A 25,783-nucleotide genomic window follows, 5' to 3' on the forward strand; every position below is an offset into this window, starting at 1 on the left:
CTGTTTTATTTCTCATTATTTCTGATTGATCGGGGTAGTGAAAAGTTTCGCTTTCCTTCCCAAGGTCTCCTTGGCTAGCATTAGTATAATGAGGATACTCTGAGCCACCCAGGGTGCCCATTTAGAAAGCTCAGGTTTTGCTTCAATGCATATTGAAAAAGGAATTGCAAGGCCACCCAAGAAAGAGGCGTGTGCAGCACTTGGAGATCTTTTTTTCCAGGATGGGGAACAGTTCTGTCACGTCAAGTCCCTACAGCTGCTTCACTCCAAGCACTTCTTTTCTCTCCTGGACAAAACCAAAACAAAGCCAAACAAAAAGTCCAGAGAGAAGTGGTGATTGGACTAGCCGTGTTCCCTTTGGATAGTTGGCACTTGCTCAGGGATTGAGCCCAAACTTGCCATGACAAATACAGCCCCAGGCTGTGCCTTTTCTAACAACATCCTCTAAAGCACTAGTTAAGCGGTGCTTAGATTTCCAAACCAGATAGATGCTTTTCTTTGCAGATCAGGATTTCTAAAGCTGGCGTATGTCATAGAGACACCAGAGCAACCAAGTAGAGAACTTACATTTTCTATTTATTGCTAATAAAGGACTCAAGTCTTTTGGCCACTCTAGCAAATACTGATGTTTTTTTCTCCTGCTGTGTCTAGGGAGAATAGTTTGTGGTGGGGATGCCAGTGGGGTTAGAATTTTCTGTGATGGGGGAGTAATTGGAATAGTACAAATCGTAAGATCTGTAAAAAGGAATGCAGCCCTAGCAAAGGGGGTGTGCAGTTACAGGCAGATGGGCCAAGGGGATGGTCTGATTGCCAAGTGGATTGGAGCCCAAGTCTAAAGGTTTTCAAGTAGGTAATTAGCAGAGGAAGGAGCCAAACGCAGGCCTGCTGGCGCCTGGAACAGCAAGATTTTCCGTTCAGGTTGGATAGTCTTAGAGCTGAGATGGGTGCATATCAGTTAACAAATGCAAGCGCCTGATATTATGTTCATGATTGGGAGCGGGGATCATAGAGGAATGAGCAAACAGGATTTCTATTCCTGAGCAACAGAAAGTCTTGGGCTGAAAGATAAATACATGCAGCAATGGAGAACAGTCCAAGGCAGATAATTAAGCAGTAGATTGCGTGCTTTGCTCCCAAGTGCTGGCATCTCTAGTTAGTGGTATACCTGACACAGCACAGGCTCTGGAGTCAGAATGTTTGGGTTTATATTCTGGCTACCCAGGCTGCGTGGCCTTGAGCAAATTAGTTCATCTTTGGGGGTGTCAATTTCCCTATCTATAAAATGAGAATAGTTCTAGTAGCTACCTCATGAAGTTGTTTTGAGGATTAAATGATTTTCTTCCTGGATAAAAAGAAAAAGGCCACTTACCCCTGCTTCTTGCTTTTGAACGCAGGCTCGATACCTAAAACTGCAGCAGCTCTCTCGTACACATGAGGCGATGAGCATGAGGGAGAAAGTTGATAACGTTGGGATCATTAATGACCCTGCTGGGCAGCCAGACCAATGCCTACCTCCAGACTCTGGACTCTCTCCATTTAAGAATGAACCACTGCTGGTTGAGGTTTCTGTTGTTTGTAGCCAAATGTATCTCAATTCATACAAATGTATTACGAGACTGTAAATTCACTGAAGGCAGGGCAATGACGTAATCACCTTTGAGTTCTCAAGGAGAATCTAACATAATACCCTGCATACAGTAGGTACTGAGTGGTTTATGAGGAAGATAGATGGTTGGAAAGAGGGGAAGGAGGCTGGTTGAAGTGGTATGCTGGTAAATGTTTAACTGTTAGCTCTCTGGGGGAAAAAGGTCCTGATTTGTAGCATTCGTCAGTTTCCGTGGTGTAAATATTTCCATCATGGCTGATTTCAAGCTACCGATGTAGCTTGAACTCAGTGATGGGGAGAGAGACACGTGTGATCAGCTCTTGTGAGCTGGTACAAACCAGCCCCAGCTCACCACTAGAGGGACAGAGGGGAAAAAGGAGGGAGAGAGAAAAGGGAAGGAAAGGTTTTATTAAAATTGATAATAGTAATAATGGTAATAATAATAGCACCTAAAATTGACTGAGAATTTACTCTGTGCCAGGTTCTGCTCTGAGTCGCTCCCAGGGGTCTTCTTTCTCCTCCTTGTCCTGAGCGGGGTCACATGATCTTTTCCAGCTACAAGAGAGACAGAGAAGAAAGAACACAGGGGAGTGGGCAATGCTATAAATCAATGGTCCCCAACCTTTTTGGCACCAGGGACTGGTTTCGTGGAAGACAATTTTTCCACGGGGGAGGCGGGGTGGGGGGAGAAGGTTCAGGCGGTAATGCGAGCGACGGGGAGCGGCAGATGAAGCTTTGCTCGCTCACCCCGCCGCTCACCTCCTGCTGTGCGGCCCAGTTCCTAACAAGCTGTGGACCGGTACTGGTCCAAGGCCCCGGGGATGGGGACCCCTGCTATAAATGGCTTAGACCATTCGTGTGTCATTCTCTAGAGGTGGGCTGCTTGCCTCTCTGAACGCAGGTAGGCATCTGTCAGTGATAAGGGACAGCTCTCGTATGGGCAGCCAAGAGTGTCCAAAAGGCAAGACTTTCCAAGCAGAATGGGATATTTTTCAAACTTCAAAACTGCCTTTTCTGCAAAGTTAACTAGCTCCATTATCATCAGAATTATAAAGTTCTCCCCTGCCTTCCTCCATCTCTGGATACTACTCCAGACATCATAAACTGACCTTGTCCTTCACAGTAGAACAGTTGGTTTTCTCAACCAAACAGGTACCAACACCAGTGATAAATGAGGTGGGAAGAAAAAAGATAACATGTGGATCGTCAAAACACGATTGCAGTAAAACATCCAGAAGAGAAAACAAGTGCTTCTGATGTGCTGACTCGCTGCATTTCATTTGGGCTGTGAAGTCCTGCGTGGGTTTGGGGTGGGGACCAGCTATGGCCAGAGCAAAGTGACGAGAATGATTGGGGTTCCTACTGCAGAATTCCTTCCTATGGGATCAGCTTCCTCCTTTATACATTCTCTGGGCAGACTGCTCATATCAGACTCCAGAGTTATCACTGTCCTCTGGCAGGTAGAAAATATAAAGGAAAATGCCAACATTGGGGTTATTGTTGGGGGGGAAAAAGGCAAGAACTAAAGGATATTCCTGTACTGTCTCCAGGATTTTTGCAGATTTTATATCTAGGTGTCAGTTTCTTAAAAAAAAGAATTACAAGTGATTTATCGGTTCCACCTCATCAGAGGCCCAGAGAGGGTGAGCAAAGGTGGGGAGGGAAGAGATGGGAGGAGATGAATGATTCTGCTTGGAGGACTTCTTGTGAGCTTAGGCTCTGCTGTGTATCTAGTGAACGTGAGAATGATGAAGCGCTCAAAGACCAGACCGTGCTTTTTTTTTTTTTTTAATAGATCTTTATTGGAGTATAATTGCTTCACAATACTGCGTTAGTTTCTGTTGTACAACAAAGTGAGTCAGCCATATGCATACATATGTCCCTATATCGCCTCCCTCTTGAGCCTACTTCCCATTCTCCCTCTCCCACCCCTCTAGGTCATCGCAAAGCACCAAGCTGATCTCCCTGTGCTATGCTGCTGCTTCCCAGTAGCTAACTATTTTACATTCGGAAGTGTGTATATGTCGATGCTACCCTCACTTCGCCCCAGCTTCCCCCTCCCACCCCGTGTCCTCAAGTCCATTCTCTATGTCTACATCTTTATTCCTGCCCTGCAACTAGGTTCATCAGTACCATTTTTTTTTTAAGATTCCACATATATGTGTAAGCATACAGTATTTGTTTTTCTCTTTCTGACTTACTTCACTCTGTATGACGAGTCTCTAGGTCCATCCACGTATCTACAAATGACCCAATTTTGTTCCTTTTTACGGCTGAGTAATATTCCATTTTATATATGTACCACATCTTCTTTATCCATTCGTCTGTCAGTGGACATTTAGGTTGCTTCCATGACCTGGCTATTGTAAATAGTGCTGCAGTGAACATTGGGGTGCATGTGTCTTTTTGAATTATGGTTTTCTCTGGGAATATGCCCAGTAGTGGGATTGCTGGGTCATATGGTAATTCTATTTTTAGTTTTTTAAAGAACCTCCATACTGCTCTCCATAGTGGCTATATCAATTTACATTCCCACCAACAATGCAAGAGGGTTCCTTTTTCTCCACACCCTCTCCAGCATTTGTTGTTTGTAGATTTTCTGATGATGCCCATTGTGACCGGTGTGAGGTGGTACCTCATTGTAGTTTTGATTTGCATTTCTCTAATAATTAGTGATGTTGAGCAGCTTTTCATGTGCCTTGTGGCCATCTGTATGTCTTCTTTGGAGAGATGTCTATTTAGGTCTTCTGCCCATTTTTTGATTGGGTTCTTTGTTTTTTGATATTGAGCTGCATGGGCTGTTTATATATTTTGAAGATTAATCCTTTGTCCATTGATTCATTTGCAAATATTTTCTCCCATTCTGAGGGTTGTCTTTTCGTTTTGTTTATAGTTTCCTTTGCTGTGTAAAAGCTTTTAAGTTTCATTAGGTCCCATTTGTTTATTTTTTTTTATTTCCATTACTCAAGGAGGTGAGTCAAAAAAGATCTTGCTATGATTTATGTCAAAGAGTGTTCTTTCTGTGTTTTCCTCTAAGAGTTTTATAGTAACCGGACTTACATTTAGGTCTTTAATCCATTTTGAGTTTATTTTTGTGTATGGTGTTAGAGAGTGTTCTAATTTCATTCATTTACATGTAGCTGTCCAGTTTTCCCAGCACCACTTACTGAAGAGGCTGTCTTTTCTCTACTGTATATCCTTGCCTCCTTTGTCACAGATTAGTTGACCATAGGTGCGTGTGTTTATCTCTGGGCTTTCTATCCTGTTCCATTTATCTGTATTTGTTTTTGTGTCAGTACCATATTGTCTTGATTACTGTAGCTTTGTAGTATAGTCTGAAGTCAGGGAGTCTGATTCCTCCAGCTCTGTTTTTTTTCCCTCAAGACTGCTTTGGCTATTCGGGGTCTTTTGTGTCTCCCTACAAATTTTAAGATTTTTTTGTTCTAGTTCTGTAAAAAATACCATTGGTAATTTGATAGGGATGCATTGAATCTGTAGATTGCTTTAGGTAGTATAGTCATTTTCACAATATTGATTCTTCCAATCCAAGAACATGGTATATCTCTCCATCTATTTGTGTCATCTTTGATTTCTTTCATCAGTGCCTTATAGTTTTCTGAGTACAGAAAATACAGTTTTCTTTTACATCCTTAGGTAGGTTTATTCCTAGGTATTTTATTCTTTTTGTTGCAGTGGTGAGTGGGATTGTTTCCTTAATTTCTCTTTCTGATCTTTTGTTGTTAGTGTATAGGAATGCAAGAGATTTCTGTGCATTAATTTTGTATCCTGCAACTTTACCAAATTCATTGATTAGCTCTAGTAGTTTTCTGGTGGCATCTTTAGGATTACCTATGTATAGTATCATGTCATCTGCAAACAGTGACAGTTTTACTTTTTCTTTTCCAGTTTGGATTCCTTTTATTTCTTTTTCTTCCCTGATTGCCATGGCTAGGACTTCCAAAACTATGTTGAATAAGAGTGGCGAGAGTGGACATCCTTGTCTTGTTCCTGATCTTAGAGGAAATGCTTTCAGTTTTTCACGATTGAGAATGATGTTTGCTGTGGGTTTGTCGTATATGGCCTTTATTATGTTGAGGTAGGTTCCCTCTATGCCCACTTTCTGGAGGGTTTTTATCATAAATGGGTGATGAATTTTGTCGAAAGCTTTTTCTGCATCTATTGAGATGATCACATGGTTTTTATTCTTCAATTTGTTAATATGGTGTATCACATTGATTGATTTGCGTGTATTGAAGAATCCTTGCATCCCTGGGATAAATCCCACTTGATCATGGTGTATGATCCTTTTAATACGTTGTTGGTTTCTGTTTGCTGGTATTTTGTTGAGGATTTTTGCATCTATATTCATCAGTGATAGTGGTCTGTAATTTTCTTTTTTTTTGTAATATCTTTGTCTGGTTTTGGTATCAGGGTGATGGTTGCCTCGTAGAATGAGTTTGGGAGTGTTCCTTCCTCTGCAGTTTTTTGGAAGAGTTTGAGAAGGATGGGTGTTAGTTCTTCTCTGAATGTTTCATAGAATTCACCTGTGAAGCCATCTGGTCCTGGGCTTTTGTTTGTTGGGAGATTTTTAATCACAGTTTCAATTTCATTACTTGTGATTGGTCTGTTCATATTTTCTATTTCTTCCTGGTTCAGTCTTGGAAGGTTATACCTTTCTAAGAATTTGTCCATTTCTTCCAGGTTGTCCATTTTATTGGCATAGAGTTGCTTGTAATAAACTCTTAGGATGCTTTGTATTTCTGCAGTGTCCGTTGTAACTTCTCCTTTTTTCATTTCTAATTCTATTGATTTGAGTCCTCTTCCTCTTTTTCTTGATGAGTCTGGCTAAAGGTTTGTCAATTTTATTTATCTTCTCAAAGAACCAGCTTTTAATTTTATTCACCTTTACTATTGTTTTCTTTGTTTCTATTTCATTTATTTCTGCTCTGGTCTTTATGATTTCTTTCCTTCTGCTAACTTTGGGTTTTGTTTGTTCTTCTTTCTCTTGTTCCTTTAGGTGTAACGTTAGATTGTTTATTTGAGCTTTTTCTTGTTTCTTGAGGTAGGATTATATTGCTATAAAATTCCCTCTCAGAACTGCTTTTGCTGCATTCCATAGGTTTTGGATCATCGTGTTTTCATTGTCATTTGTCTCTATGTATTTTTTGATTTCCTCTTTGATTCTTCAGTGATCTCTTGGTTATTTAGTAACGTATTGTTTAACCTCCATGTGTCTGTGTTTTTCACGTTTTTTCCCCTGTAATGGATTTCTAATTAGCGTTGTGGTTGGAAAAGATGCTTGATATGATTTCAGTTTTCTTACATTTACCAAGGCTTGATTTGTGACCCAAGATGTGATCTACCCTGTAGAATGTTCCCTGTACACTTGAGAAGAAAGTGTAATCTGCTGTTTTCGGATGGAATATCCTATAAATATCAATTAGATCTATCTGGTCTATTGTGTCATTTAAAGCTTGTGTTTCCTTATTAATTTTCTGTCTGGATGATCTGTCCATTAGTGTAAGTGAGGTGTTAAAGTCCCCCACTAATATTGTGTTACTTTTTATTTGCTCTTTTATAGCTGTTAGCATTTGCCTTGTGTATTGAGGTGCCCCTTTGTTGGGTGCATATATATTTATAATTGTAATATCTTCTTCTTGGTTTGATCCCTTGATCATTATGTAGTGTCCTTCCTTGTCTCTTGTAACATTCTTTATTTTAAAGTTTATTTTATCTGATATGAGTATTGCTACTCCAGCCTTCTTTTGATTTCCATTTGCATGGAATGTCTTTTTCCATCCCCTCACTGTCAGTCTGTATGTGTCCCTAGGTCTGAAGTGGGTCTCTTGTAGACAGCATATATATGGGTCTTGTTTTTGTATCCATTCAGCAAGCCTGTGTCTTTTGGTTGGAGCATTTAATCCATTCACATTTAAGGTAATTATCGATATGTATGTTCCTATTACCATTTTCTTAATTGTTATGGGTTTGTTTTTGTAGGTCCTTTTCTTCTCTTGTGTTTCCCACTTAGAGAAGTTCCTTTAGCATCTGTTGTAAAGCTGGTTTGGTGGTGCTGAATTCTCTTGCCCGTAAAGCTTTTGATTTCTCCATCGAATGTGAATGAGTTCCTTGCCGGGTAGAGTATTCTTGGTTGTAGGTTCTTCCCTTTCCTCACTTTAAATATATCATGCCACTCCCTTCTGGCTTGTAGAGTTTCTGCTGAGAAATCAGCTGTTAACCTTATGGGAGTTCCCTTGTATGTTATTTGTCATTTTTCCCTTGTTGCTTTCAGTAGTTTTTCTTTGTCTTTAATTTTTGTCAATTTGATTACTATGTGTCTCGGTGTGTTTCTCCTTGGTTATCCTGCTTTGGACTCTCTGTGCTTCCTGGACTTGGGTGGCTATTTCCTTTCCCACATTAGGGAAGTTTTCAACTATAATCTCTTCATATATTTTCTCAGGTCCTTTCTCTCTCTCTTCTCCTTCTGGGACCCCTATAATGCAAATGTTGTTGCATTTAATGTTGTCCCAGACGTCTCTTAGGCTGTCTTCATTTCTTTTCATTCTTTTTTCTTTATTCTATTCTGCGGCAGTGAATTCCACCGTTCTGTTTTCCAGGTCACTTATCCCTTCTTCTGCCTCAGTTATTCTGCCATTGATTCCTTCTAGTGTATTTTTCATTTCAGTTATTGTATTGTTCATCTCTGTTTGTTTGTTCTTTAATTCTTCTAGGTGTTTGTTCTTTAATTCTTCTAGGTCTTTGTTAAGCATTTCTTGCACCTTCTCGATCTTTGCCTCCATTCTTTTTCTGAGGTCCTGGATCATCTTCACTATCATTATTCTGAATTCTTTTTCTGGAAGGTTGCCTATCTCCACTTCATTTAGTTGTTTTTCTGGGGTTTTGTCTTGTTCCTTTATCTGGTACATAGTCCTCTGCCGTTTCATTTTGTCCATCTTTTTGTGAATGTGGTTTTCATTCAACAGGCTTCAGAATTGGTGTTCTTCTTTCTTCTGCTTGTATGCCCTCTGGTAGATCTGTTTTTCTCTTTCTGACTTACTTCATTCTGTATGACAGACCTTAGGTCCATCCACCTCACTACAGGTAACTCATATCCAAGAAACAAACAATCCTGTTAAAAAAATGAGCAAAAGACCTAAATAGACATTTCACCAAGGAAGACCTATGGATGGCCAAGAGGCACATGAAAAGATACTCAACATTACTAATTATCAGAGAAATGCAAATCAAAACTACAGTGAGGTATCACCAGACTGTGCTTTGCAATGAGGACTAACTTCAGCTGGAAGAAACATCTAGAAGAGCAGAGTTCAAAGAGGCTGTGATTTCTCAGCAGCCTGCAGGCTGTACACTGGGAGTCAGGGTTGATCCCTACCTGACCCCTTTGTTCCAGGGGAACCTTGGAGGAGGTATCAGTCTTTTGGGGCTTTTCCAGTGTTGAACCTACAACCACAGCAGAGGAGCAGTGTTGGTTCTTTGTTATTTATAGTGTTTTTCCTGGGTTGGCTGGCATCCTCTCATGAGGTCCATCCTGTTGTGTTATAAAGGCAGAATTCCTATAAATTAGACATCAGGATCTGGGGAAATGGTCATCCGCCAACTATTTTGACCTTTCTTTAAGCGGAATGGAAAATACGTTGTACTTTTACCCTGCTACGTGCATTGCCTTGTTCTTCTAAAGCAGAGGCTGGCTAACTTCTTAAAGGTCCAGGTATTAAACATCATCTTAGGCTTTGTGAACCATATGGTGTCTGTCACAACTTCTCAACTGTGCAGTTATAGAGCAAAAGCCATCTGTAGGTGCTAAGTGAATGAATGGGTGTGGCCGTCTTCCAGTAAAACTGCGTATTTACCAAAACAGGCAGCAGGAAGGGTTTGGTCTGTGGGCCATTGTTTGCCTGCTCTACTCCCCCTGCTGTATGGGGGGGTCTTAGATGGAGTGGAAGCCTCTCTCTTGCCAATATGGATGACCCTGCATTGCAAATGTCAATGTGTTATTATGCTACAAGACCCTTCCCCACTTGAGCTGAGAGTGGGAAATGAAAAGGGGACAGTAGACCCTCCCTTCTTGTCCCATTGATGGTGATGTGGCTAATCAAGGTGTGTGGAGGCAGAGAACATCTTCAGGCCACTTTAATGATGTCACTGCTCTTGTCTGGATGGTGAGCCGCCAGGGCTTGCAATGCGATGGTGTTAGTGTGTTTTGTGTTGGCTGGCTGGTTGGCCACCATTTAACTTTCTGCCTAGGACTTTGCTAAGACCTTCCTTCTCTTATTTCCTTCATCCTTCTAATAGTCTAGATAAAGAGGAAAATAAGGTGAGTGCTGACGACTTGACACATATGGTAGTTTAGTTCTCTGCAATTTTCAGGCTTTGGTCTTATTTCAAAGGCAACCTCCTCTACCATCTTGAAGTGTGGGTTGGGACTCACTGGCTTTTCCTTCTGGATGGGGGATGGCTGAAGAAAGGAAAGCAGTTTCCAGTTTTATAAATGTGATTTCCTTGATAGACTTCCAACAGGAAAAATTAACACACAGTTGCACACTGCACGAATCTATTTTCACATGAAGACCCAGAGGAGGTACACTGGGGTCAGGCTGATGTCTCATAGACCTACACATTCAGTGTTAAAATGTTCAAATGCTGGCAGCACAGTTCCATGTGGTGGGGTGCAGGGAGGTTGGCTGGTCTTGTACCTTGTGTCTGCTTGCTTTTGTACGCATGTATTGGTTGTAGATTGTTAGGAGTAGTTCAGCTTCAAGCGACAAAAGCCCTCCTCATGTTGCTGGAACCATCCAGTTTCAATCACTTTGAGGTCTTGCAAGAAGAAATAACATAACCTTACCCCCTCTTTTCTGGCTTACACTGTGCCATTGTAACTTAGATGGGTGCCCTCTCTGTGAAAATGCTGGATTAACATCTTTTGCTAATTACAGCTGATTTAACAGAGTGATTTACAGGTGATTTAACAGTGGGGAGGCTTCATGAGTGTGAAGAGTATTTTTAACCCAGCCATGTGGGTTTGATAACCATTTGCAGGTGAGTTATGGAATTTGGAGCTTCATGTGAGGCTGTGGGGAAGCAGTGGGAGGTGGAGGGGGACTGAGGCTGTGGAAGACTTGCATGTGGACAGCCGTTGGGTGATTTGATCCTGAAGTGGGTTGGTGGTCTCCTTCCACGCTCTGATGACAGTTGTCAGTTGGTCTGCTTTATAGGGTGTGAAATTGACACCCTCCCTGTTGTTTGGGATGGGGAGGCTGTCTGGGTGCAGTTATGGGTACAGGTGGAGTCAGAAACTTGATCTGCAGGGCATTTATTCAGTCAACAATCATTTTTCGAGTGCTGTAGACCAGTTTCTCCAATTTTCATGTGCATTCAACTTATCGGGTGATCTTGTTAAAATGCAGATCCTGACTCAGTAGGTCTGATTCAGTAGGTCTGGGGTTGGGCTGAGATTCTGCATCTCTAACAAGTTCCTGGTTGATGCTGGTGCAGGCACCACACCTGACTCGCGAGGCCAAAGCTCTGTGTCATTTTGGTGACATATGACAAGATGAAAACAAGCTTCTTCCCGCCTCGGTGTCTTACTTTCCCACCCACCCACCCACCCAGATGCTCCTTCCCTGGGTCTCTGCCTGGCTGTCTTCTTCCTTTCATTCAAGTCTCAGCAGCAGTGTCACCACCTTGGAGAGACTTGTTTCCTTTGATGGCCCAAATCTAAAGTAGCTCCCCATCTCTAAATTACCTCTTACATTTCTCTGAGATTATCTTGTTTCATATGTCTTTTCTGTCTGTCTCTGTGAGAAAATGAGCTCTAGGAGAGCCAAGCATGTGCATTTGGCTGTTTTGTTGACTCCTGTCTCGTCCTCCCATCCTCAGCTGTGCTGGCAGAATGCCTGGCACACAGTAGATGCTCAGTAAAATTTGTTGCGTGAAAGATCAGAAGTGCCATCTTTAAGGATCCCACCGGCTAGATGGAGAGACAGAAGAGTCAGTAACTAGTTGTGTCTGTGGTGTTAAGAAAGAGTGTAGGGAAAGAGTTATCGGTATAGAGTAGTGTGTCTTTAAAAAAATCTCTCTGGGCCTCAGTTTCTCATCAGTAAAATGAGCTTAAGTAGCAGTATCTCCCACATACATTTGTTGTAGGATTAAAAGAGATAATAGATATAAAACACTAAAACCCCAGTACCTGGCATAGAGTAGAGCCTGAAGCAATACCAGTTGTAATGATGAAAATGGTGAAGGTGGTGGTTATGGAGGGAAAGCCTGACTTTTCACTTTCCAAAGTGCCCTTTGAGCTCTCTTTCAAAAGGCAAGTAGTAATTCTTTAGGGCAGTATATTAGATACCAGTGCCATGTAACCAGTTGTCACAAATTCAGCAGCTTAAAACAACACACATTTATTATCTCCTAGCTTCTGTGGGTCAGGAGTATGGGCATGGCTTAGATGGGTCTTCTGCTTCAGGGTTTCTTTCAGGTCATGGTGAAGATGCCAGCCAGGGCTGTGGTGTCATCAGAAGGCACAACTGGGGAAGGATCCACTTCCAAGCTCACATGGTTGCAGGCAGGATTCAGTCCCTTGCAGCCTGTTGGATTCAGGGCCTCAGTTCCTTCCATCTGTTGGTTGGAGGCCTCCCTCAGTTCCTTGCCAGCGGGCATCTCCGTTGGGCAGCTCACAGTGTGGCAACTTGCTCCATCAAAGCCATCAAGGGAGAGAGTGATGGCCAAATAAAAGTTGTAATTTTGTGTGACGTAATCACAAAAGTGACATTTTTACTGTATTCTATTAATTAGTAGGAAGTTGCTAGGCTAGCCCTACTCAAGGGGGAAGGGAGATTACACAAGGCTATGACTGTCAGGATTTGGGGATCATTGGTGGTCATCTTAGAGTCTCTCCACCAAAGGCAACAAGAGGGAGCAAGACTGGGAGCAAGGATGCGTGGGCTCTGGTGCTGGCGCCGCTGCTCCTGGCAGTGAACGAGGGTATGTCCCTTGCTCTAGCCTTCCATTTCCTCTGCAGCACACAGTGAGCTGAGGCATTTTCACTTGGGTGCCAGGGAAGCTGGGGCTCCACAGAGGCGTCTCAGGGGCTGCTGGGGAGGGTAGAGGAGTTGGGAGGTGTACATTCCCTCCCCATCAGAGCAGCTTGGCTTCAACCTGTGTTCGAGATTGGCTCTTCTGTCCAAGGTTTTCTTTGAACAGAGACTTCCACGACTTAAAATCAGGTTGGAACCATTTGCACCAGCTGCCCTCGGAGGGCCCTCTTCTGCTGGCCCCATGTGGTTCTCTTAGGGTTCATAGTGGCTTGCGCCAAGACCAGAACTGTAGACCCTGAGCCAGTTAATGACATTGGCATCATTCTCCCATCCAGAATTACGGGAAAGAGGGACCTGAGGCTGCACTGGGGTGGGTGGGGAGGTGGGTTACTGAGTTATTGGAAGACCAGTTTCTAAGCCACAGTGGGTCCTGGTTTAGGAACTAACTGCTACTAACCAGCTGTGGGACCTCGGACCAGCCGCCCAGCCGCCCTGGGCCCAGGTGGAGGTTGGGCTGCATGATTTTGAAGCCCCTCCTGACCTTGCCTGGTAGGTAGGCTTCTATCTGATTGCTGTGTCCAGAAGCGTTAAAATTCATTGTCTTCCCGGGAGCCAACTCTCGCTCCATTAAACAGCTCGTCCCTGAGGCAGATGGAGCTGGCAGGGGGACTGTCCTTAAAAGCAACAGGTTGGGTGCTTGGCTGGCTGACAAAGGAAGTCTCTTGGGAGGCCCAGCCTCCCTGCTGCTCCCTGGGCAGGGGCTCTGGGCCCTCTCACAGCCTGAGGGGCGGGAGAGGGGCCCTGCCCTCTGGGAGAAGGGGTTCCTGAGTCGGGGAGGGGGGGAAGTGCTCCCAGAGGCAGACCCTGGAACACTTGACAGGGGTGGAGGACAATCCTGGGGTGAGCTCTGGAAGGACAAGAAAGACCTCCCAGGAATAGGAATTGTAGTAATATCAGCTGATGCTTTCCTGAATCTTCTGTCTGTGCTAGATAGTTACGTACACTATCAATAATACCGGGGATGACGTGGTGCCCCATTTTACAGAAGGAAGCAGACTCTGAGAGCTCAAGGGACCTGGCCCAGGTGACTCAGCCGGGAAGTGATGGAGCTGAGACTGGGAGCCAGGTTTGGTTTCAAAGCCCCCCCTCTTTCCATTGCCCCCAGTGAAAATATCATAAGAGGGATGCAAAAAGGGGTTCTAAGTCAGGTCACATTCACAGACAGGCACCTGGCGGTTAGGATTTGGACCGATCTTTTTGGGGGACACAGCTGAACCCACAATTGTGGGGATGCCTTTAAGGCGAGAATAGGCAGAAAGCGAGGGGTAGGGCTCACGCGTAGCTGGGACCCCTGAAGCTGGAGAGGCCAGCTCACAAAGGCTTTTGGACCCTGCTGAGGACTTTGGACTTAGTCCCGGACTAGGCACTGGGCAGGGTGGGGGGCATGGAGTGTGGGTGTGGATGGTCAGGGGGGCGTGGTGAGCGCTGGGAGGAGGGTGCATGGGACGAGGACAAGAAGGGTGTGATCTGGGGCCATCACGAGTCTTCTGTAAAACCCCTCAGGGAGAGACGAGCAGGGCCTGAACCCAGGCGTGGATGGAAGGGTGAGAGAGGAGGGGTGGGGGGTGACTGGGAATTGAGGTGGCCAAGTGGGCAGGGCTCGATCTTGAAGGCGAAGGGCAGGAGAGGAGGGAGTGTCTGTCGAGTGATTTGAAGGAGTCAGTCGAGGAGGGGGGACTTGCCCTAGAAGGAGCAGAGAGCATGGTGGGAGGAAAAGCACGCAGGAGAGGCACGGAAGCCTGGCCACTCCACCTCGTGGGCCTCGGATTCAGCTCCCAGAGAATGTGGGACCTGGCCTGGTTCATCTGAAAGGTGCCTTCCGGCTCTCACATTCCGAGGTTTCTGTGATTCTGAACCAGTGCAGGCTGCGGCAATCAGAGGAGGCTTCGTGGGGGAGGGGGTCTTGACTTGGGGGAGGATGTGGAGGGCGTTTCAGGGGTGGGGATGGCTGACACTGAGGCCCGGAGCTGAGCTGAGTGCTTTGATGAGCCCGGGCAGCAGCAGGGCCTGTCCTCCTGTCTCGGGTCGTGCAATTACTGTCCCTCATCAATATTTCAGTCTCCGCTTTCACAGAGCTCCTCCCTCTGCCTTTCACCTTTGTCAGCGGCCTCCGTAAATAAAAGGAAGAAGCGCCGCCGGCCCAGCCGGTGGGCCCGACAACAGAGGGGCTTCCCGGGCCCTTGAAGCCTTTGTGTTTGTTTGTGATTGGAGACAAATGAGACTTCTGGAAACTGAGCCCCCGGTCCCTTCACCTGCAAACTGGAGGCTGTCAGGCTTGTCGCCCCCCCCCCCCGTTCCTCAACTCCCCTCCCCACGGGTGTAAAATTAATTCTGTTGTGCCATCCTCCTTCACTCCCTTCAGACAGAAACTCTTCATCCCAAGCCCTCAGACACTGGGATCACCTCAAGTAGAGACCTTAGAGACTTTTCAGAAATTTTTTTTTTAATTAAAATTTAATTGACATTATCTAGTTTTTGTTTTCTTTTGTTTTGGCTGCTCCGGGTCTTAGTTGCGGCACGCATGCGGGATCTAGTTCCCTGACCAGGGATCCACCCCGGGCCCCCTGCATTGGGAGCTTGGAGTCTTAACCACTGGACTGCCAGGGAAGTCCCCAGAAATGGTTTTAACTGGTTGTCAGAGGCGGGGGTGGGCAGTAGGTGAAATGAGTGGAGGGGCTTCGAAGCTACAGGCTTCTAATTAAAAAACAAGTAAGTCATGGGGATGTTGTGAATAGCATGGCGACTGTAGTTGACAGTACTGTATTGCATATTTGACAGTTGCTGAGAGAGTAGATTTTCAAAGTTCTCATCACAAGAAAAAATATCTGTGACTGTGTGTGGGGATGGATGTTGACTTATTGTGGTGATCATTTTGCAACATAGAAAAATACTGAATCCTTATGCTGTACACCTGAAACTAATGTTATATCTCAGTTTAAAAAATAGAAACTAGTCATGTCAGTTTAAAAGTGGAAAAATTTTAAAAATAGTTTTAAGCTTCTGTGTAGGTGACTACTTTTGAAGCAGAATCCTCACCTACACGGCATAAAGAAACGCTGTGGTTCGATTTTCCGTCTGGGGTCAGTGCGGAACCCTTGTCTCCTGTAAGCGGAAGAGGCTATGCATCTGAGGGCAGAGCTTATGTCACACAGGTTTGGGCCCCCCCACTGGGAGCCAGGGCTTGTGGTTCCTCAGTGTCACGCAGTGGGGTGGGGCGGTGCTCCCAGAACACCGTTGGCACCCTCTCCTCTAGCACTGCTCGACTGGGACACCTCCCTGTAGCGTCTCCCTCTCTCAGCTGTGAACGCAGGGATAGGAACATTGCCTTGCTTGTTTTTAAATCTCTGTATGCTCAGAGCCTCATGTGGTAAGTATACAATAAATGTTGGTGGATACAGATTAATGTATCCAAGGCATTTTGCAAATACTTACTGAGCACCTGCTATGTGCCAGCCTCCCTTCCAGGCTCTAGAGATAAGAGCAGTGAACCAGATAGACAAAGCCTGCTCTCACGGAGCCTCCATTCCTGTGGGCAAGACACATTATCCGTGAATGAACACGTGGGATAAATGACATGATTTGGGGTGATGAGGAGCGCCATTCAAGCAGGGTTAGGGAACAGAGAGTGGGAAAGCTATTTTGGAAGGGATGGTTGAGGAAGGCCTCTCTGAAGAGGTGACTTTTGGGTAGGCACTTAGGGATGTGAAGGGGTGAGCCAGGTGAAATTCAAAGGGAAGAGTGTTGGTGGCAGAGGGAACACCAAGGATGAAGGCCCAGAGGTGGGGATGAGCTTGGCAGGTTAGGGGAATGGTGGCTGGAGTGGAGTGGGAGAGCTAGGCAAGGGCTAGATCATGCAGGCTCTTCAAGGTCAAGGTTGGCTTCATTTCCAGGAAGTCTTTTGACGCAGAGGATGACCCTGGGGGTTTCCTGGCAGTCTTCCATGTTGTCTACACAGAATAGAATCCGTTGGTAGAAACGGCTTTGTGGGGTGGCCCCTTGGGGGCCATATGTTCTCAAGAACAGTTATTTGAGATCCTACTACGGGGAGACACTGGGGCGGCAAGGACAAGGCGGACTCAGAGGAAGGAGTCTGTCTTCCAGAAGCTCTGTCCCGCAGGACTCAGGCTCCCTCCCTCCAGCCTACCCTCCTCCCTGCAGCTCCAGTGGGTGGCACACGCCAAAGTGGGCTGGGGCCTGGGTTTCCCCCGGTGGGCCTCCTGCGTGTGTCTGGGTGTTTCAGCATCACAACGTTCCCCTTTGCGGATTGGTCCATCTTGGGTATTAAATCTAGCATCCGGATGCTTAGGCTTGGATCCCAGCCCAGCCACTCTGTAGCTCCCGATCTGGTGCAGTGCCTGGAGCCACATGTGAAATACATAGATGTTGAAGGAACGGGTGAACAGCGTGTTGCTTTGGGCAAGTCACTGAATCTCCTGGTGTCTCAGTTTCTCATCTATAAAGCAGGGATAACAGAGGATTAAATGAGACAGTGCTTATGATAGGAGTCTGAGTCGCTGTGCCCAGTGTGTAGCAGGTGTGCAGAAAACATAACTGCTATTTTTATGACGTCGTTCCCGTCGTCCCTGACTGCTCAAGGCTTTCAGAGCCTAGTTTCCTTTCCACATTCACTCCCCATCATATCTCTTTTTCTCCCCAAGTCTGTGCAAGATGAGACTCAATGATCATTTGCCAATGTACTATTTTTCCCCCAATAAGACATTTGCCTTTTACCTCCAGGGGCCTCTGATGGTGGGACTTGAAGGTTCCTGGCTGCACATGGTGATAAAAGTCAGAACCAGCTACAGCTGTCTCTGAGCTGCCATCCTGGAAGAGACTCCAGAGACCACCTTGTGCAGCCCCCATATTTTTTAGGACATTAGTAACTTGCTTTCTGTATTGGACTGATATTCGGTATTCTAGGAGTCTGCAGGCAGCGTGGTAGGGGTGGGGAGATGTGAACGCGTGAGGATGCCAGGGCCCAGGGGAGGAACCGTGTGGTCCTGACATCACCTACCGGCGGTTAGAAGCCTGACTAATGAGGGCATTCTGCACTTGGTGATTTCTTGTTCTTGTCAGCGGCCCCTCGAGATCGGGCTGGTCTCCAGATCTTTTCAGAGATAAAGGAGCAGAGCGTAGTGTTCTTTCTTCAGCAACCGTCGCATCTCTCTCAGCCGGGCAAGCTGGCGGGAAATGGAAACTGGAGGCTGAGAAGTTCGGATGGAGACACCCAGACGATGTTTACTGAGTTTCTCTGAGCCATGGGATGGGCCACGTGGAAACCACCTTCTCCTTTCCTCGTGCCTCCTCTTTGTCTTCACTCCCTAGGGCCTGTCAACATTCCAGATCCTCCGGCCCTGCCCCACTGCAGCCCCTAGAGGTGTCTAGTCTGTGTTACTACAGCGTGGAAAGGACAGGGCTTGGAAGCCGTTCGCTGGCCGTGTGCCCGTCCCATGGAGTTAAACATCACGACTCTGGGCCTCGGTGTCACTGCTGTATGGGAATCTAGGATGTCCCGCACAGACGGGTCATGAGGCTTCAGGCTCCCCGTAAATTATTCTTTCTCCGTTGCCTCTCCCAAGGTCTGTCTCAAAATCCATAGACATCATTATTGTCACTTGTGTCGCCGTTCTCTTTTTCCTTAGTTGCATTGAGGGGAGTGGGGGTCTTTCTATAAAGTGAAAGCTGCTCATAATGGAAATCATTTTAGACCCTCACAGAAGTGATTATTGTGACTCAACAGCTGTGCAGAAATGCTGGGAAACCATTCCCCTTGTCCCACTGGGTCCCAGTGGAGGAGAAACTTGTGACCGCACCTTGGGGGCCTGTGCTCACAGGGAGCTTGTAGGAGTGGGTTTGGGAGGGATCTTCCCAACACAAACAGCACTTTTTTCTCTGTTTGCAGCAAGGGGATGGCTTTGAACCCATGAGTGTGGCCTTTATAACTCAATGCTCAGAGTGTTCGAACCAATAGGCCTTTAGAGATTCTAAAAGAACCCTCTGTTTGGGACTCAGTTCTAAGATCCTGAAAATCATCTATCAGGAGGGTCCTTTGAGCTGATCCAGGTACCAGCAAACACACCTCCCATCTCTCCTTAGTGTGACCACAGCAGACATCACCAGTAGATCCTAGCACTTTTCTCCACACTGAACTAGAATGGAGCCTTGGGATCCTCGCCCCACAGTGTCCAAGACTGAGAAACCCTATCCTATGCCTTTGCAGTTATAGAAATTGAGACCCAGAGCCTTACATATCCAGCTCAAGGCAGATCTCCTTGTTAGGTGGGCTAAAACATACACACACACAATGTTCATACACACATAAAGTTTATACGCATATAAAGTTTATATAAGCAGCTTTCATAATGTATAAACGCACATGTATGTGTGTGTGTGTGTGTGTGTGTATAATAATATATACATAAAACTTCTCCCCCTAGTTCTTTAAATCTGAGGACCGATTCACCAGAGGCAAAATTTGCTGACGTCCCTAAAGAATAAAGTGTCCCATCACTCCGATAAAATATCATAGCCACTTCAGTCAGCCACATTAAAGCTGCAAGAATCTTTAGGAAATTGAGCCTCGTGGGTCAGACAGACCACATTTTGTGGAACAGGCGAAATGCATCTGAGGTTGAGGGTGACTGACAAGTCGGGACATCTTTAGATAGGCAGGGAAGTGCAGTTACAGAATACCTTTGAGCTTCAATCAGATCTGGCAGAAAATTCAATCCTTTTTTAGAAGGCAGAGAAAGGTTTGTGTTAAATGGTGAGTTTCTCTTTGGGTAGAAAGGTGTTCCTTGGGTGCGTGGGACTTGTGTCACTGCCCTTCTTTCCCTGCCTCTTCCATTTCCTTGTGTCTCTTAAGATCCAGCTTCCTTCTCAGGGAAACTTTCCCTCTCCTGACAGCACCTCTAGTTACATTCCTGCTGAGATACACTGTCTTGTGTTCTGTTGTTCTGTCCTCAGTGAGATATTCCCAAGCTCCAGTTGGGCATGAGCTCTCTTGCAGATCTGCCTCCCCTCCTGAGGTATGGAGAGCGGTTCCAGGCCCACCGTGAGCTGTGTGGAAGGTTTAGAGGCTAAGCTGGTCCATGCATTTGTGGCTCCCCAGGGCAGGTCACTATAGGGAAGGACCAATGTGTCTGTTCCTTTCCACACCAGGGTTCACAGGCTGGGGCTGGGCCCTATCACCAGGGCTGCTATTTAGGGCTGGGGTCTCCTTGCTTTCCAGCCTCATGGATGCTTTGATGCTGACTGCATGCAAGAGCCAGGCTCTCCTCTCTCATTGCAGTTTACTGATGCTCTTCTGTCTTGGCAGCTCCCGTTGCCATGCAACAGCCAAAGGTACCGCGCCAGTGGGCCCCTCCCACTGTTTGTGCATCAGCCCTGCTGTCTGTCCCCCTTAGCTCTCAGTCCTGCTGCAGGATGGGGATGGAAGGACCTGGAGCAGCAAGCTGGGCCAATTTTAATTGAATTCTGCTTGCTACGCCTTCACTAATGATCTGTACATGAGCAACTTTGAACAGAGCTAAGATGGGGTGAGAGTGGCTAATGGCTGGTTGCCTAGTTGCTTCCTGGGACTTTGAATGTCATCTTGACGTTTTACAAATGTGACTCTTTGTTGCTGATGGGACCTGCCCTAGAAATACAGTGACAGCCTCACACTGTCATGCTTTGTTATTACTTACTATGTGTTTGTATTCACTTAAGCGTGAAGGCAATATTAGTTGCATTTTACAGAAACTAAATCTCAGAGAGGTTAAGTAACAGCCAAGATCACACAGCAAGTAAAAGCAGAACTGGGATTCAATCCCAGGCAGTGTGGTTTTATAGTTTGTGTTCTTAACCAGTATTCTATACTGCCTTTCTACTTATAAAAGTTGAAACCCACCCTAGGAGATTTTAAAAAGCTAATGACCTACTTTTAAAGGCAGTGCTGCCTTATGTATATAGCTACATTTATTAAGTACTTAATAAAGTAAGTACTTAAAACTGTGCTAGGCACTCTTTTAAGTGTTCTTATAATAGCTCATTAATCCCCACAACAGTCCTGAGAAGTATTACTATTATTCCTATTTTAGAGATGAGAAAACTGAGGCAGGTGGAGATTCAGTAACCAGTCCAAGGTCATAGAGCCAGGATGTGACAGAGCCCGAATTGGAACCCAGTAGTCTGATTCCATATTCTACACACATAAGTAAAACTACTAGTTTATAAAACAAAATAAGGCAAACTTCTTGACTTGGTGATTGTGGGGGAAGAAATTCTAGGGATAGAGAGGGATAGAAAACCCTCCGGGAGTTGCCATATTAGTTACTACAGCTCAGTCTATGAGACCCCTCATTTTTCAGAATGTTTTATATTCTGAATGAAAAAAAAAAAAAAAAAGCACATGACAAATACAACCCGTCAAATTTACTTAAAGGAACAATCATTAGGATTTGGGGGCGGTTTACTTAAAGACCAGTCTCCCTTATGTTCTCAATATTCTGTTATGAGCAGTTGCTTTTAAAATTTAGAGAAGAACTCAGAGGATGTCTGATTGCATTTTGTAATCTTCCTAACTCGTTGCTCGCAGCTGAGCACATCATAGGCACTTGGGAGCAGAGTGCACATGCTGGATTGATTGAAAATTGAAGTGTTATGTGTGGGATTAGAAGATAATGAAGTGGGGAGATTCCAGGCTAGGTATTTAGCGACCACATTTTTTGGGTGCCTCCAGGGTACCCGGGCTATACCTTATCCATCTATTCTCCCACTCGTGGATCATTGGGGGATAAATTACAGCATTGTCAGTGATGGTGGTGCAGGTAGTATTGGGGTGGTGCCATTGACCATGCGGTGCTGGGAGCCCCCAACACCTGGCTTTCCCTCTTGAAGGCCGACACTCCACGTAGCCATGTTGATTCTGCTTCATAATCTTAGTTTACAGTTGGCAGAGGAGGACAGGATTGCAAAAGAAACCCTTCGCAGTCAGCGCGCTTGGCCATCCCAGCAGCTCCGCTCCACATTCTGCCAAATTGCTAAATTCAGAAACGGTTAACAGTTTTGACATATCTGATAACCTACAAAACCGACATGTCCTGGGTTTGATCTTCCCATCTGTGTCAGAGGAGCATGAAATGAGCATGCGAGCCAGGCTGTGATGCAGCCCATTGGGGAGGATCTAAATTAAATCTGTGGCTCCCCTGCCGTCCCCCTACTCGACTGCTTTCCAGTCCCGTGTGCCCCCCACCCCACCCCTTCCTCCCAAAGGGTTAAGTTACACAAGAGCGGGGCCCAGGTGCCTGTTTCTCTCCTTCTCACCCTGTTTGTTCCTCTCCCCATCACTGTCTTCCTTGTTGATCTTATTGTCTAAGAGAAAGTTGACTCATTTGTAACATTTAAACCAGCCTCCCCCTCCCACTAGTAGGTGTGTGAGCAGCTGGGGGCTTTACCATCTGTGATCCTCCACACTTCCAGCAAATTCTCTTTCTACCTTTGTGGCGCTGTGCAACCAACCCAAGCTCCGTGCCTTCTCTGTGTCCCATCTACCCCCTCTCTCACACCAGGGATCAAGCTGGAGGGTGATGGGCGTGGGATGACCTCAAAAAAAATCCCACTCATTTCCTTCCTTCTAGAAAAATGTGCCAGGCATTTAGTGTTAGGGATAGAGAAGTGAGTACACAGGGTTTCTGCCCTCAAGGAGCTCATGCTTTTAGGAGGAAAGGCAACAATATGGGTGTTACTAATTGCTGCAGTTTATTGAGTGCTCAGGATGTACGACGCACCGTACTTTACCCAGATGATCTCATCTGATCCTCACAACAACCTTGTGAGCTTAGGAAGTCTTCTCATTTTATTTTATTTTTTATTTTTATTTTTGTTTTTTTGGCTTTAGGTAGTTTAATAAAAATTTGGGGACAGAATTTATTTCAACAGACGCACTGCTAGGCCCCAAATGGCCTTTTTATGGCCAGCATTGCTTTGACTGGTTAGGGTCTGGACCACACCATTGTCAGGGCCTTGGACGGCAGCCCATGGGGGTTGGGGGCAGAGCAGTGGGGTCTCCTCGTTGTGCCCCGTCTGCCCGAGCTTGAGTGGATATCATGAAGGTGAGAGAAGCAAGAGGGGCTGGGGACGGAAAGAGCCTCATTTTGGAACTTAACCTTTGCAGCAGATAATCCGCAGAGCTTTTGGTGTCTTTTCTTCGCTCCCCTTCTTTGCCCTTCCCCAGACACAGCCTTCTAGGAAAAACAGTAGGGAAGGGATAATGCTTGGCACCGTTGGGTGTGCAAAGCTCTGTACCCAGGCCGAACGTAGGCACAGAACGTTGGGCGACTAGGGGCAGGCGGGGTGCGTGGAGTCCCATATGCCCCGGAGCCCAAGGCCGGATGCGGTAACGGACAGGCACGTCCCGTTCCGGCTGCATCAGCCCGAAGCCGTACCTGCTGAGGTCAGACTCGGGCATCTCCACGTCCGGGCTGATCAGCTCCAGGTCACAGTGCGCCAGCACAAGGAGCACGAGTTGTTTGGTGCTGCGGGTGGCGTAACCCCTCCCCAGGCACTGGTTGTGCCCTGCTCCCCACGTTATGCTGTAGTTCTTCAGTCGCTTCCCATCCTTGCAAAAGTCTTTCTTCTCTGATCCGTCAGGGCTCAGGCGTCGGTCGTATTTAAATACCTCTGGGTCTGTGTAGATCTCCGGGTCCTTCTGGGGACTCAGGAAGGGGAAGAGGGGGAGGCGGTCGCCACATCGCAGGGTGAAGTCCCGCCCCTCTGCCACGGGCAAGGCCGGGTCCACCACGACCTCGCGGTGACGGCGGGTGCAGCGGTGAGCCTGAGGCTGTCACTCAGCACACTGTCCAGCGCAGGCACGCTGTCCAAAACCTTCTGTGGGAGGGCGGTCCTCTGCGAAATGGGCTGCTCTGCTCGCAGGAGAAGAGGCTCCAGCTCTCCACGGACAGCAGCCAGGGCCTCGGGGTTCTTGAGGAGGAAGAGCGGGAGCCGGAAGGCAGCAGGACCCACGTTCCCCTGCGTGGCCCAGAGCTGCAGCACCAGCCCGTGCCTGCATCTCCTCCGACACGCCCGTCTCCTCCAGCCATTTGCTCTGGTGGGCCCGAGTGGCCAGCCTGGCAGGGGACAGCAGCTTCCCCAGGTGACCTTCGACCCTGCACACCTGGTCCTTATCCCCCAGTGACAGGGAGCCACGTGCCAGTTTGGGGCGCAGCAGGTCGAGCTGGCGGAAGGCGTGGAAGCCGTCGGCTGAGTGGACGCGGTCCTGGGCCTGGCTCCCCCGGGCGTGCGCGCTGCCTCGACGCGGTGCAGAGTCAGGCAGCCGGCTCTGAGCGGGCGGCTGTAGGAGAATTCGAGGAGTCCCGTCTCGTGCCAGCCACTGCCTGCTTCCCTGGTGTCACCCAGCAGGACCGGGTGGAGGTTGGTTTACACGGCTGCCGTGCGCGCCTGGAGTTCTTTGTGGAGGAGAGTCGGTCTCATCTTGGACTTTGCGCCGCTGGGGCTGTAATGCGGAAGCTGCACGTCGAAAATCCTCTCCATGAGGAAGACGGCACAGGCGTGGAAGTCCCAACCTGGTGCGAGGCTCCCACACCACCATGTCATAGGAGTGTGGGTCCAGGAGGACAGTGGCATACCTGCCCCCCACCAGCACAGTAAAGATATCACCGTGCTTCTCCTTCATCCCAGTGAGGAAGCTGGCGGCATCTTTTCCAAACTCCAAAGCATAGCCCAACCGGGGGATACTGCCCAGGTCCGGCGGAGGCTCGCCAGGTCGCCTCTCTGTGAGCCAGCTTCTCCCGAAGGCTCCGTTTAAAGGCTGGCGCAGCCCAGGGCTGGCGGAGCCCAGCGTGCACCAGCCCTCTCCCAGCCCAGGTCTGAGCCCACAGACAGGACACGGGAGCGGCGGTTTTCACACAAGAGGCAGGAGGGCAGGGTGGTTACGAGCCTGACTTTAGCACCACACCTCCCGGCTTCAGATCCCAGCCATGCTTCTCGCTGGCCGTGTGACTTTGCTTCCCTACGCCTGCTTCCTCACCGCGTGCGCCGGCGGGTCAGCAGCAGCGCGGCCAGAAGACCGAAGACCACGGCCCAGGACGTGGCAGGGCCGGCGACCAGGCTGCGGCTGCGGAGCGCTGTCTTCTCATTTTAGAGATGAGAACTGGCAGGGATAGTAGGTAAATTGGCCAAGGTCACATGACTGGTAGGTGGTGGACTCGGTCCTCTGTCTTCAGAGGAGAAAAAATGCCATTATTTTTATTATTCATAATAACATTTATTGAATATCTACCACGTGCCATGTATCAGGTGCCTACATACGTGCTGTCTTTCAGTCTCTCTGAAATACTCCGAGGATGGTTTTATCAGACAGTCATGACTTGTCGAGGACAACACGGTAGCAAGTGGCAGCTTGGGACGGATACCAAAGTTGGTCTGATTCTAGAACTTCCAGACTCCTAGCCCCTGGGCGGTATCACCTCTCATTAGAGCAGTGCAAGGTTCACCATCAAACCAGCCACTTGTTAGAATGAAAGGAAGAGCTTTTAAACTTGGCTCCAGGCCCACAGGCATGAATGGGACCGTCTCAGGGTACCTGGGTTCCATGTTCACCCTGGCTGAGATGTACGATTCAGGCATCAAGTATTTTCCAGTGTGCCAGGCACTGTTGTTGCAGTGAGCAGGGCAGGGGGTCTCTTAGAGCTTGACGTTCAGGAGGGAGGGGACTGTGGTGAGGTCCCTTCAGGTCAGGGGGTCAGTGCTCTGAGGAAGACACACAGGATAATGGGATGAAAGGGATGCTGGAGAAGGCCTCCCTCAGGCGGGGCAACGGAGCTGCAGCCCGAGTGACAATCTGGGTGAAGAGGGTCTTGGCTGAAGCATAGAAAGTTCTGGAAGCAGGAACAGCTTGACCGTAGGAAGGAACAGAAATTCCTGGGTGTGTTCTGAGATCTCTGAGTGGTTCCGTGGGGCTGGAAGGTGACATCAGTGGGTGAGGTGGGATGCAGTCTGCAGACTGTCCTGCCTGAGGCACGGAGTCCCCACGTGGCTCCCTTCAGCAGGGTTGGAGGGCTTT

General features: G+C 47.2%; 1 protein-coding gene and 1 pseudogene across 1 annotated transcript in view; one reads left to right on the plus strand and one right to left on the minus strand.

Annotated features, from left to right (window-relative positions):
- Nucleotides 1-25,783, plus strand: part of CHST11 (carbohydrate sulfotransferase 11) — a 278,360-nt gene that overhangs the window by 83,918 nt on the left and 168,659 nt on the right. The gene's annotated exons all lie outside the window — the stretch shown is intronic.
- Nucleotides 1,873-25,314, minus strand: LOC118901963 (annotated as a pseudogene).

Source organism: Balaenoptera musculus, chromosome 10 (genome assembly GCF_009873245.2).
Source record: "Balaenoptera musculus isolate JJ_BM4_2016_0621 chromosome 10, mBalMus1.pri.v3, whole genome shotgun sequence".
In the NCBI taxonomy this organism is placed as follows: domain Eukaryota; kingdom Metazoa; phylum Chordata; class Mammalia; order Artiodactyla; family Balaenopteridae; genus Balaenoptera; species Balaenoptera musculus.